The sequence below is a fragment of the Balaenoptera musculus genome, chromosome X (genome assembly GCF_009873245.2).
Source record: "Balaenoptera musculus isolate JJ_BM4_2016_0621 chromosome X, mBalMus1.pri.v3, whole genome shotgun sequence".
Taxonomy (NCBI): Eukaryota; Metazoa; Chordata; class Mammalia; order Artiodactyla; family Balaenopteridae; genus Balaenoptera; species Balaenoptera musculus.
Genome location: NC_045806.1, coordinates 109,755,774 through 109,767,653, shown reverse-complemented (window position 1 = coordinate 109,767,653; position 11,880 = coordinate 109,755,774). Strand labels below are relative to the sequence as shown.

Here is an 11,880-nt window from a genome sequence, read left to right as displayed (position 1 = left end):
GGGAATATCCAGAATGTCGACAATTGATAACAGTGACCACTTTCCAATGCTGCTCTCTAACACAGCTGCCAGCCTACTAGAGCTCAGAGCTATTCGTGACTCAGTGCAATGCCTCCAGGCTCTAATTTTCTCAGTACTTGGCAGGCAATAGGAGATCAATAAATGTTTGTTGAATTGATTTCAGTTACAAAATCACTCTTCCACCACTCATACAATTCTCTATCTCTGTCTTTCTCTCCTCCCAACTTGCTCCCTGCCCCATTCATGCTTTCATTCATTCAACAAATACTCACTACCTACCTACCTACTGAGTGTCAGGCCCTCTGCTAGGTTTTGACAGGCACTACTGTAGTGGAAATTACCTTCTCATTCCATTTCCAGTCTCTGTCAGTCAGTCTGGCTGTCTGTTTGTCTTTCTCTTTCTCTTGATTTCATGTATTATTAATGTGATTTTATAAAACTTTTTACCTTTTCCCTCTTTATCTCTATCTGCCCCTGCCCAGTCACCACTAACCCACTTTAGTGTTGCTCTGCCCACAAACCCTGAGTTCCTGGTCCCTTATTCCCCATCTAATCTCCATCTAGTCCCCAGAGACAGCTCCCTTTCTGGGGAAATTGGCACAGAGGACTTATTCCCTACACCACAAGAGAGGGGTCCCAGCTGGTTTCATGCTCTCTATGTGCAAGACAGACTAGGCATGCAAGTGAGATGGGACCTCCCGGCAGCCCTTCTTGAAGGTTACCATCTAAATTTCTAGGATCTCTAGGGAGCTTCCAGGAAGTTCCAGAAAGGTCCTTTTTATTCCTACTCCTCATTCACGCCCCAGGCATGCCCTGCCTGGTTTGTAGCTGCCCATCTGGAGTTCCCTTGTGCTCCTGGGAGGTGCTCAAACTAATCCATTCGTAGCCTCACTCAACCAAAATTCTGTAAGCACTTACTTCTCCCAAGATTTTTTTCTATGCAATTACTCATTTAATCCTCAAAAAGAAAACCAGTGAAGTATTAACATTGTCTCCCATTTACGAATGAGGAAACCTAGGCTTAGAGAGATGATATAACTAGCCCAAGGTCCCAGAGTTACTAACTGACAGAGTAGATTCAGAAATTTGAATCTCCTCCTTACTAAATATCTTTTCCCTCCCACCTTCACCCATCAGTGGACACCACATTATGAGACTGAGTTATAGACACATAGTGATTAGTGACTGAAGAAACAATGTCAGCGTTTATATGGTTCTAGGTCTTGGCATTTCCAACTGCCAATCTGACATTTCCTCTTGAATGCCTTAAGAATTTCAAACTCAAATGTCTCAAATCGAACTTAACATTTCCCTGACTCTTCCTTCTACTTCTCTCTGCTCAAACCAGTTCTCCCCTTCCCTGACAATAGCCCCTGTATTAGTTAAGGACACCACAATCTACCAAGTTGTCTGAGCCAGAATCATGCCCAGGAGGCTTTCTGTGCCCTTCTCTCTCTGTGTCCACCCTCACACCCATGCCCAATACTGATGATTTTACTCCTATGATGCTTTGCTAAACTCTGACCTATTTCTACATCCCCGCTGCCAGAACTGTAATTCAAAGCTCCATTACTTCTTGCCTTCACTTTTACAAAAACCACCACTCACCATTTCTTTCAAGTCTCTTTTATTGGTTCTGCCACATCAATCCAAATGTTTAACATTGGAGCAACTCAGAGCTCAGTCCATAGAACATGTCTCCATCTACAGTTCCTCCCTTGTGATATCATCCAGCCACATCATGTTTAATATCATCTATGTGCCATCAACTTCCCAAATTTTAGCTTCAGAAGCACATATCCCCTAAACTACAGATTAATATATCCAACTTCCCGTTGGACACCTACACTTGGATGGCTAATAAACATCTTAAACTTAAAATGCCCTAAACCAAACTCCAGATCTTCCATAAATCCCAAGCCTATTCCTTATCTTAGGCTTCCTCTTCTAGGTAAATGATAACTTTGTTCTTTCTGTTGCTCAGGCCTTGCTGATCCCAAGATATAGCATACTCTTGCCACAGAGTCTTGCTATTTTCTGCATTCGAAATGTTCTTACACTAGATACATATTTAATTCATTCCTTCATGTCATCTATGTCTCTACTCAAATGACATCTTAGCAGACATGACTTCCCTGAACACCTGTATAAAATAGCACAACGTCTCCCTCATCACTCTCTACCCCTTTATTCTGCTTTTTTCTTTGAAACACTTATTATTATCTAACAAATTACATACTTATTTGCTTATTTGTTTATGATCTATCCCAGCCGTCTAGAATGAAAGCTCCATGAGGACAGGGGATTTATTTTGCTCACTGCAGTATCCAAAGCACTGAGGAGGGTTCCTGGAACATAACAAGTACTCAGTGAATATTTGCTAAATTAACGAATAAATGAGATAAATAAATTAATAGTTATATTAGTAACTATATATGCTCTGCATTCTTCAACCCCCAATCACTTGCTTATGCTGTTGTATCTGCCTGGAATGCCTGTGGAAATATTACTCATTCTCCTAAGTTCCAGTTCAAACGTTGCTTCCTCTGTAAAGCTCCATCAAATGCTCCCCTCCTCAGGCAGAATTAATCTTCCCCTTAAGTATCTTTGTACTGATCTAACCCTAGTATATACTCTCTACTGCACTCATCAGTTTCTGCCTTACGTTGGAGTTATCTATGTACCAGGATGGTCCCATGACAAAACATTGAGCTCCTTAAAGTGTGGTATTCCCTGAAGTGTCTAGGATAGTGCCTGGAACATTGTTAAACTGAATGGAAGGAGGCTGAATGCTTATTATCAAAGTAGACAACTCCAATTAAAGATAATTAGCCTTGAGAATGGCAGTGTTACCAGCAACTCAATTAATGAACTCTAATTGCTCTTCCCAGACATGGACATTAACTGGTATACAGCTTTGGGCTGTAACATGCATGGATCTCTTCACTGTTAACTTTAGTTCTGTGAGTTGTTGCTGCTGCCTGAGCAATGCTAGTGCTTTCTCTGCCCCTTCCTCCGAGCTACAGGCATAAGGACTAGGGAGTCCAGAGTGGGGTCCATGCCTTCCCCATTAGACTGGGGGAGACGCCCTGGTGTGGAACAATGCTTTTTTCTTAGGCTGGGGGCTACTTAGAGTGAGTGGACAATGTCTCTCTAGTCATATTGGGAGATCTTTAGAGTAAGGAGACCATTGCTTCTCCATCACACTGGGGATACATCAGGGTAACAACAGTTTCTCCCAACAGACAAGCTTCCCCAGGGTGAAGATCATCTCCTGTTAAAAGTTGAAGTCCTCTTACTGTAAAGCAACTGTGTCTCCTCTATTGGAATTGAAGTTCCACCATGTAAGGGACTAAAGTCTATATGAAATGGGAGAACCATCTCTTGGTGATCCCAACCAGTCTCATGTCTTTAAATATCATCTATATGCTGAAGACTTCCAAATTAGTATCTCCTTCCCAAGACCTCTCCCCTAAGCTCCAGATTCCTATCCACCTGTCTAATCTCCTGATTTGATTACTAAAGAGCCTCTAATTGAGCTCCCTGCTTCTATTCTTGCCACCCACCTATACTTTGCTTCTCAACAGAGAAGCCAGAATGATCTTTTAAAAATATAAGTCAGATCATGCCACTTTATTCAAAATACTTCTTTGGATCTAAGTATTTTTTATTGTGGTGAAATACACATAACATAAAACTTACCATTAATGATTTTTAGTGCATTCACAGTGTCGTGCAATCATTACCACTATCTAGCTGTAGAATTTTATCACCCCTACAGGAAACCCCATATCCATTAAATAGTCAATCCCCATTCTGCCCTCTAACCAGCCCCTAGCAACCACTAATCTGCCTTCTGTCGCTATGGATTTGCCTATTTTAAACATTTCATATAAATGGAACTATACAATATGTGGCCTTTTGTGTATGGCTTCCTTCACCTATCATGATGTTTTCAAGGTTCATCCATGTCGTAGCATGTACCCATACCTCATTCCTCTCTATAGCTGAGCAATATTCCATTGTATGGCTATACCATATTTTGTTTATCCAGTCATCTGTTGTTGGACATTGGGTTGTTTCCTTTTATGGCTATTATGAATAAGGCTGCTATGAATATTCATATACAAGTATCTATTTGCATCTCTGTTTTCAATTCTTTTGGGTATGTACATGAAAGTGCTGGGTCATATGGTAATTCTATCTTTAATTTGTTAAGAAACCAACAAACTGTCTTCCACAGTGGCAAGATCTGATTTTCACTCAGAATAAAATTCCATACAATAACCTAAAAGGCTCTACATGATCTGATCCACCACCTACTAACTCTCTGATTTTACTCACTCTACTTTAGCCATCCTGTCTTCTCTTGTTGTTCCTCAAACTCACCAGGCACACCCTCACTTCAAGGTCTTTACACTTGCTCTCTCCTCTGCCTGGAACATTCTTCCCCAGATATCTCTGTGTAATGTTCCTTCACTTCCTCTAGATTTTTTGTTCAAATGCCACCTACTTCTCTAGGTGAAATTGCAAACCTAGTCCCACCCCAGCACTCCCTATCCCCTTCCCCTGCTGTATGTATATATCCCTGCAGTCTGCTAGAGGTACCATAACAAAGTACCACAGACTGGGTGGGTTAAAGAACAGAAACTTATTTTCTCACACTTGTGGAGCCTACAAGTCTGTGAGTAAGCAGGGTTTATTTCTTCTGAAGCCTCTCTCCTTGGCTTATATATGGCTGTCTTCTCCCTGTGTTTTTTACATGGTCTTCCCTTTGTACATGTCTGTGTCCAAATTTCCTCTTCTTATAAGGACACCAATCACATTGGATTAGGGCCCACCCTAAAGACCCCAGTTTAATTTAAAACTCTTTGAAGCTCTTATCTACAAATACAGTCACATTCTGAGGCACTGGGGGTTGAGACTTCAATATATGAATTTGGAGGGGACACAGTTCTGTTCATAACACCTGTTTTATATTTTTCCTTAGCACTTATTAATATATAGTAAAACATACTATATATTTTACTTACATATTAAATGTATTCTTTGTTGTCTATTTCCCCCACTAAATATTCATTCATCCAACATATTTTTATTGGGGACCTATATTCCACTGTGCCTAGAATAGTTCCTAGAATATAAGTCCCCAATAGCTATATATTGGATGAATGAATATTTCCTTTACCAGACTTAGAGGTTCCTGATGACTGAAACTCCTTAGAGAATAAAAACTATCTCTCCCTCATCACCCAGGCCTTTCTTTCTTCATGGTCAGGAACCACATCTCTTCCCGACTAGGCTGTGATTCTTCTCTCATTAAATACCAAGGGTAGTGTGTTTTGCTTTATATGAAATCATTCATTTCAAGTCCAATGCTAAAAGAAAAAAATCAATGCCTAGTGAATAAATTCTCTTTAATGTGTCATGTTAACAAAACTGTAGATTTATGACCCAACCATTTACCCTCCCTGCTTTGATATTGGGCTTTTGATGCTAATTTGATTCATTTATCTCTTACCAATGTACAAAGATTGCTGAGCACAGGAACTTTTTGGTGCAGTAGAAAAAGTACTGAGCAAAAACTAAATAAAAAATGAGTCCAGGTTCCGCCATTTGTCCCTAACTTTTTGTGCAACCTCACACGACTTCCCCTCTGAAGGACTCTGTTTCCTCATGTGCAAAAGGGGAAGATAGGGGAAAAATTCTATGTTCCCAATCTTACTGAATGCCACCACATTTACCCAATTGCTTAAGCCAAAATCCTTATTATAACCCTGGATTTCTCTCTTTTCCTCACCCCTTATATCCAATCCATCAGTAAGTCCTGTCCTGTCCATTCTATCTTCTAAACATATCTCCTATCAGATATATACTTTCCGTTTCTACTACTACTACCTTAGTGTAAGCCAACATCATCTCTAACCTGTATTACTACAATAGTCTCTTATCTGGTTTACCCACCTGAGTCTTTTTAAATGTCATATCTAAATATAATATTTATGTCATTTTCCTATTTACAACCAATTATTTCTCCCCATTACTCTCAGGAAAAAGTTCCATAACCTGGTGTCTAAGAATTCTCATGACCTGGCCTCTACCTAACTCTCTAACTTCATGTCCTGCCTCATTCCTCATGCTTCAGCCCTTAACTACTCTCCCCCACTAGGATCCTACTTGCTCCAGTCCCTTAGCCTGGACTTGGATCCTGTTCACAACCCCCACCAGCTACACACTCATACCTCTCCCCTTCATAAGACCACTCTCACTCATCTGACAAGACTCACCTGAGGTGACATCTCATGTTGGAATTTTTCCCTTTATCCTCACTTTACACCAATTGTCTCTCAATTGTGCTTCCACAAAGTTTTGCGTCAACTGATAACAACATTATCTCCTTGTACTGTAACTGTTCACTTAGCCACCATTCTCCCCCTATGAGACAATGAACTCAATGACAGGAATAATGTCTTATTCATCTCGGTATCTCCAGTGCCAAGCCCAAGCACATTACACATAGTAGATACTCAGAAAGTAAGTTGAAAAGAAACTCAAAGTTCCCTTCTAGGATAAGTGGAAATATCCATGAACTTATGCATTGGACCAAGTCATAAAAATTTAGTTCAAGTCCCTACTCAGTCACTTCCCGTGTGACTGAAGTGCATCTGTGTGAAATAGATGCTAGTCAATAAGATTTAGTGAGTTTTTACTATGTGCTAGGCACTGTGTTGGGTGTTTTACCCAGAAAAATCTCAATTAATTCTCACAAACAACCCTCTGAGATAGATATTATTATTATTACATTATTACTGTTTTAGAGATGAGGAAACAGATTTCATGTTGATAACTGAACTGATCACGGTCACAGAAGTTGGGATATAGAGTACCAGGGACTCTTTACAAAGAAGTAAGGAGACACAAAGTCATCTGGTCTCCAAGTCGAGGGCACTGGTGGTGAGAGATCAATAACAAGTTGTGACCTCTGAGGCACAGGGGTGCAGTGGCTCCAGTAGGCATGAGAGGCTGGCAGCCGCCCCAATACTGCCAGAGCAAACTTGGTAACAGTCCAAGGAAAGTGGTAGAGTGGGTGAGGGAAAGAAGGAAGGGTTTTTTTTGTTTTGTTTTGTTTTGTTTTTTTAAACTAGCTTCATTCACTTTATTTTTCTTATAGAAAACTATGTGGTGGCTACAGCTGGAGTCTGAGTCCTCTGCACGGAAACTCTGGTGTGGGTCTTTACAAGATGGTCAGTGAATTCCTGATACAGAGACTTGGTGAACACAGTCTCTTTCCAGAGATCAGGAGTGATATAACTGTAGGTCTTGGAAATGGCATCAAAATTGGCCTTGGCGAAGTTACCCAGCGTGGCAGTGCAGCCCCTGGCAGAGGTGTAGCAGCAGTCAATTCCAGCCATCATCAGTAGCTTCTTGGGCATGATGCCAGTGCCCCTGGGTGCAGGGATGAGGCGCACCAGCACAGAGCCACAGCGGCCAGTCACCTTGCAAGGGACGGTATGGGGCTTGCCGATCTTGTTCCCCCAGTAGCCTCGTCGCACGGGGGCCATGGAGAGCTTGGCCAGAATGATGGCCCCACGGATGGCAGTGGCTACCTCCTTAGAGCACTTCACACCCAAACCAACATGTCTGTTGTAATCCCTGATGGCGACAAATGCCTTGAACCTGGTCCGCTGACCAGCACGGGTCTGCTTTTGCACAGGCATGATCTTCAAAACTTCATCCTTGAGGGATGCCCTCAAGAAAAATCAATGATCTCAGATTCCTTGATGGGCAGAGAAAAGAGATAGATCTCCTCCAGGGACTTGATCTTCATGTCCTTGACCAGGCGGCCCAGCTTGGTGATAGGGAGACACTCCTTGTCCTCGGCCTTGCCTCCAGGAGCTCCGCGGCCTCGGCCCCCGGCCCCGACCACGACCCCGGCACCGGCCCCGGATGCTGCTGCTCTAGATATTGTGAGATAGGTCATCAGCTTCTAGTTTTGCCTCCTTTTCCTTTTTTATCCCTTAAAGGGTGTGTGTGTGTGTGTGTGTGTGTGTGTGTACTTGGGGGTAGGAGGAAGCAGGTGTAACTGGTTGAGTCTAATTGAGTATGAAATGTATTTATGGACCATGGGTGGCACTATTTTTTATGTGTGTTGGCTACCAACTGCCTCTCTCCCTGCCCTTTCCTTGGCTCCCTTGAGTCACTCTGCACTTCCTGGGCACCCTGCTCTCCAAAGCCACAAGGGGCCTCCCAAGGAGAACATCTCCAGATTGTCCTTCCCCAGAATGTGTCAGGGTTTCAAGAAAAAAGCAAAGGCAATCAACCCTAGGTCTTGGCAAGGATTCACAAGAAAATCCTGCCACTGACATCTGATTTGAGTCTGAGAATATCTTGGGGGGTCATTCACCATCGTACTCTGAGATGAAGCTTTAAGACAGAAGGAAAATAATGGAGGGACTGGGTCCACTGATAATAAAAACTTATAGAATAAAACCCCTTTCTCTAGGAAGAAGCCGCTTCTTTCCAGAATGTCTGAGTTGACAAGCAGAATGTAAGCTGGGTATCGGCACCTATGTGACCTCTTGGGCCAGGCACTCTTAGGCAGAGAACAGCCTGCACAACTTTGTAATGGATCAGATTCCCACAAAGGCTCACTTACCATACCACAAAATACAGCCATATTTCTTACTTTGGTGTCTTTGCACACTCAGTTCTCTCTGCCAAGAATGACCTTTCTCCTCTTCTCAACCTTAAGCTTCTATTTGTTAATCAATCCTCTGCTCAAGTATCCTCTCCTTTGTGAAGACTTCTCTGATCTCCAGGCAGCTAAACAGCTTCTTATTCCTTTGGAGTCCCACGGTGGTGTGCTTAGACTTCTGCTCTAGCAATTTTACACTGTTTTTGATCAAAGTGCTGTCTGCCTTGCTGGATCTCAGGCTCCTCAAGGAAAGGTGCCATGGCTAACACAACCTTGTATCTTATCCTGGCCCCCCAATCTCACTCCCCCAATCTCACCACTACTTGAACCACACAGGGCCTGGCACACTGTAGGCACTCAGCATATAAGGAACGTTGAACAAATATGGAACAATGTGAGGAATACTTGGTGTCAAGTAATAGGATACAGAAAAAGGAAAATTCCAAAATAAGAATCCAGTTTCTCAAAGCACCGAGCTGATCTCCCTGTGCTATGTGGCTGCCTCCCACTAGCTATCTATTTTACATTTGGTAGTGTATATATGTCCATGACACTCTCTCACTTTGTCACATCTTACCCTTCCCCCTCCCCGTGTCCTCAAGTCCAGGTGGGATAGGGAGGGTGGGAGGGAGACGCAAGAGGGAGGAGATATGGGGATATATGTATATGTATAGCTGATTCACTTTGTTATAAAGAAAAACTAACACACCATTGTAAAGCAATTATACTCCAATAAAGATGTTAAAAAAAAAAAAGAATCCAGTTTCCCAATAGAGCCTTGAAAAATCTCTGATGTATCAAGCTGATTCCTCTGCTGGCTGATGAAGTCAAATTCTCACAAGCCCCAGAAGTGGCCATTTCAGTCAGCACTGAACAATTTCTTCAGTTTGGCTTTTGGGCAAGCTCTGTACTTCTACCTATAGCACTATTTCCTGACATTCAGAGCCCAATTGCCATATTCCCTCTTGGCCCATAGTTAATGAACACATTTCCTTCCCTGATAGTGGAGCCACTCTGCAGGCCTTGCAATGGTTGGGAATGTTTCACGGTGGTGCTTTCTGGAGATAGTTTCTGGAGGTCACCTTGAGGATGACCTCTTTTCCTGCCATATTCTAAGCTCATTGCTGAGGAGGTAGAATCAGTCCTGAGGAGCTCAAGATCTCTGGGAGTCTGGACATGCAAGAAACATGACTGGCCTCCCTGGTCTCCAGCCCCTTCTTTCCAGGTCCATTGTCCATTCACAGTTAACAAATGGATATAGAGATAACAACTCTACCTACTCATGATGGTCAAGTTAGCTTTTCCAGTATGTTAATCCCTTTCTTTACCTGCTGTTCTATTGACATGAGAAACCCCAAATCACCAGGTGGCAGCCATAGCTTTAAGTTTATTAGGAATCTTACAGTGTCCCCTGGTAGACGTATCCACCTTCTAGAAACCAGGCCACCTAGAACTACAGAACTTAAAATTTTCAAGTGGGTCATTGGGAATGATGGTGAGTGGGGCCACTCCTTCTTCCACCCATTTTCCCCCATATCTATGTAGTCTACCTGTTGGAGATGGAGCACCATATAATGACGGTTCGTTCAAGACATAGACTGCTTCATTAAAGGACAGAATCTCCAAATCATAGGCATCATATCTAAGATGTTGCCTTATCTGAGCCTTCAAGAGACTATGCTAGTACTCTTTTAGGCTGGCAGCTTCTGGGTAATGTGACATATGATAGAACCAGTGGATTGCATAGTGACACACCCATTGTCATTCCTCCTTTGCCGTGAAGTGAATTCGTTAATGCAAAGTAGTAATATGCAGGACCTCATGTTGGTAAATCAGACTTTCTTTGAGAACTCAAACAGTAGAGTTGTCTGATGCACTGCAGGCAAGAAAGGTAAGTCCTTACTCAGGATAAAAGTAAATCTACAGGGCAGGATGTAATCAACTTGCCACCAAATGTCTGGTTTGTCTCTTCAAGGGAAAGTACCATATTGAGGTTTTAGCGTTGGCCTCTGGTACTGAAAGATCAGAAAGATACTCAAGATACCAAGTGGTAGTAGCTAATAAGTCTTGGTAAGAGAGAACCCATGTTGTTGGTCCAATATGTAGTTTCTATCTCTGATATCATGATTACTCCATTCATAGTGCATTGTGCAAGTGCTGGTATTCCAACAACAGAGGCTGGCTGGCATCTACTGAGCAAGTCATTCTGTTGACTTGTTTAGTGCTTCTTTTTCAGTGGATGTTCTCTCATGAGCCTTACTGTGAGACATAAAGATCCTCACACTGTGTGCACGCCTTTAGGTCCATCCACATGCCTCTCCTTTTGCCTTGACCTTCCAATCTTGCTTCTCCCAACAACTTGACCAACCAGTCAAACTATTCACCACTGCCCAGAAGTCCATATATATGCTTATTTATGTCTTCACCCAAAGTGGATGATTGATCAGCTCTGCAACTTGAAGCATTTTTCCTTACTACTGTATTTCAGAGTTGCCTCAGACTGGGCCTGTAGTGCAGCTGTCATTCATTATTTGTTCACATCAACACAGGAACCAGACTCAGGCTTTTTCCTCCTCTATCAACCAGTCATAGAGAAAGCCTTATGAGGCCACAGATGTGAGCTGAAAGAGAGGCCTTATTGCAACAACAGGGACTGGGGCACTGGTTCATGTAACTTACTCATTCCCTCTGGACATACTCAGATCTAATTCCAAATACACTACTTCTATCATACCATGGATTGCTGCTGTGATGGCCCAATCTTATGACCTGGTAGATCTGATGGAACCCGGCTAACGAGGGAAGTTCTGGTTGCATAGTCGATTAATGTCCCATGGACAGACACTCATTCATTCTCTACCAGAACCAAATAGCAAATATGCAGCTTCTTTCTAAATGGTATATATTTCTCTGTGGTAGACAGTGTGGACTTACTTCAGAACCCTAGGGGTTTGTGCTTCACCTTTACTGTTCAGGTTCACCAGAGACTCTATATGGCATCTTCACCTACCACAAATATCTCTAGCACCATGGAATCTGCCAGGGGGTTTATTCCAAGAGACAGTGCCACTTGTACTATAGCCAGACCTTCCTCAATGCCTTTTCTTGTTTTTAGTCCCACTTAACGTGTCAAAGTCATCTCATAGATGGGTCAGGCCAGTATT

The 11,880-nt window shown here is 42.6% G+C and overlaps 1 pseudogene; it reads right to left on the bottom strand.

Moving 5' to 3' along the window:
• Positions 1-7,186: 7,186 nt before the first annotated feature.
• LOC118888361 lies at positions 7,187-8,698 on the bottom strand (annotated as a pseudogene).
• Between the last annotated feature and the right edge of the window lie 3,182 nt (positions 8,699-11,880).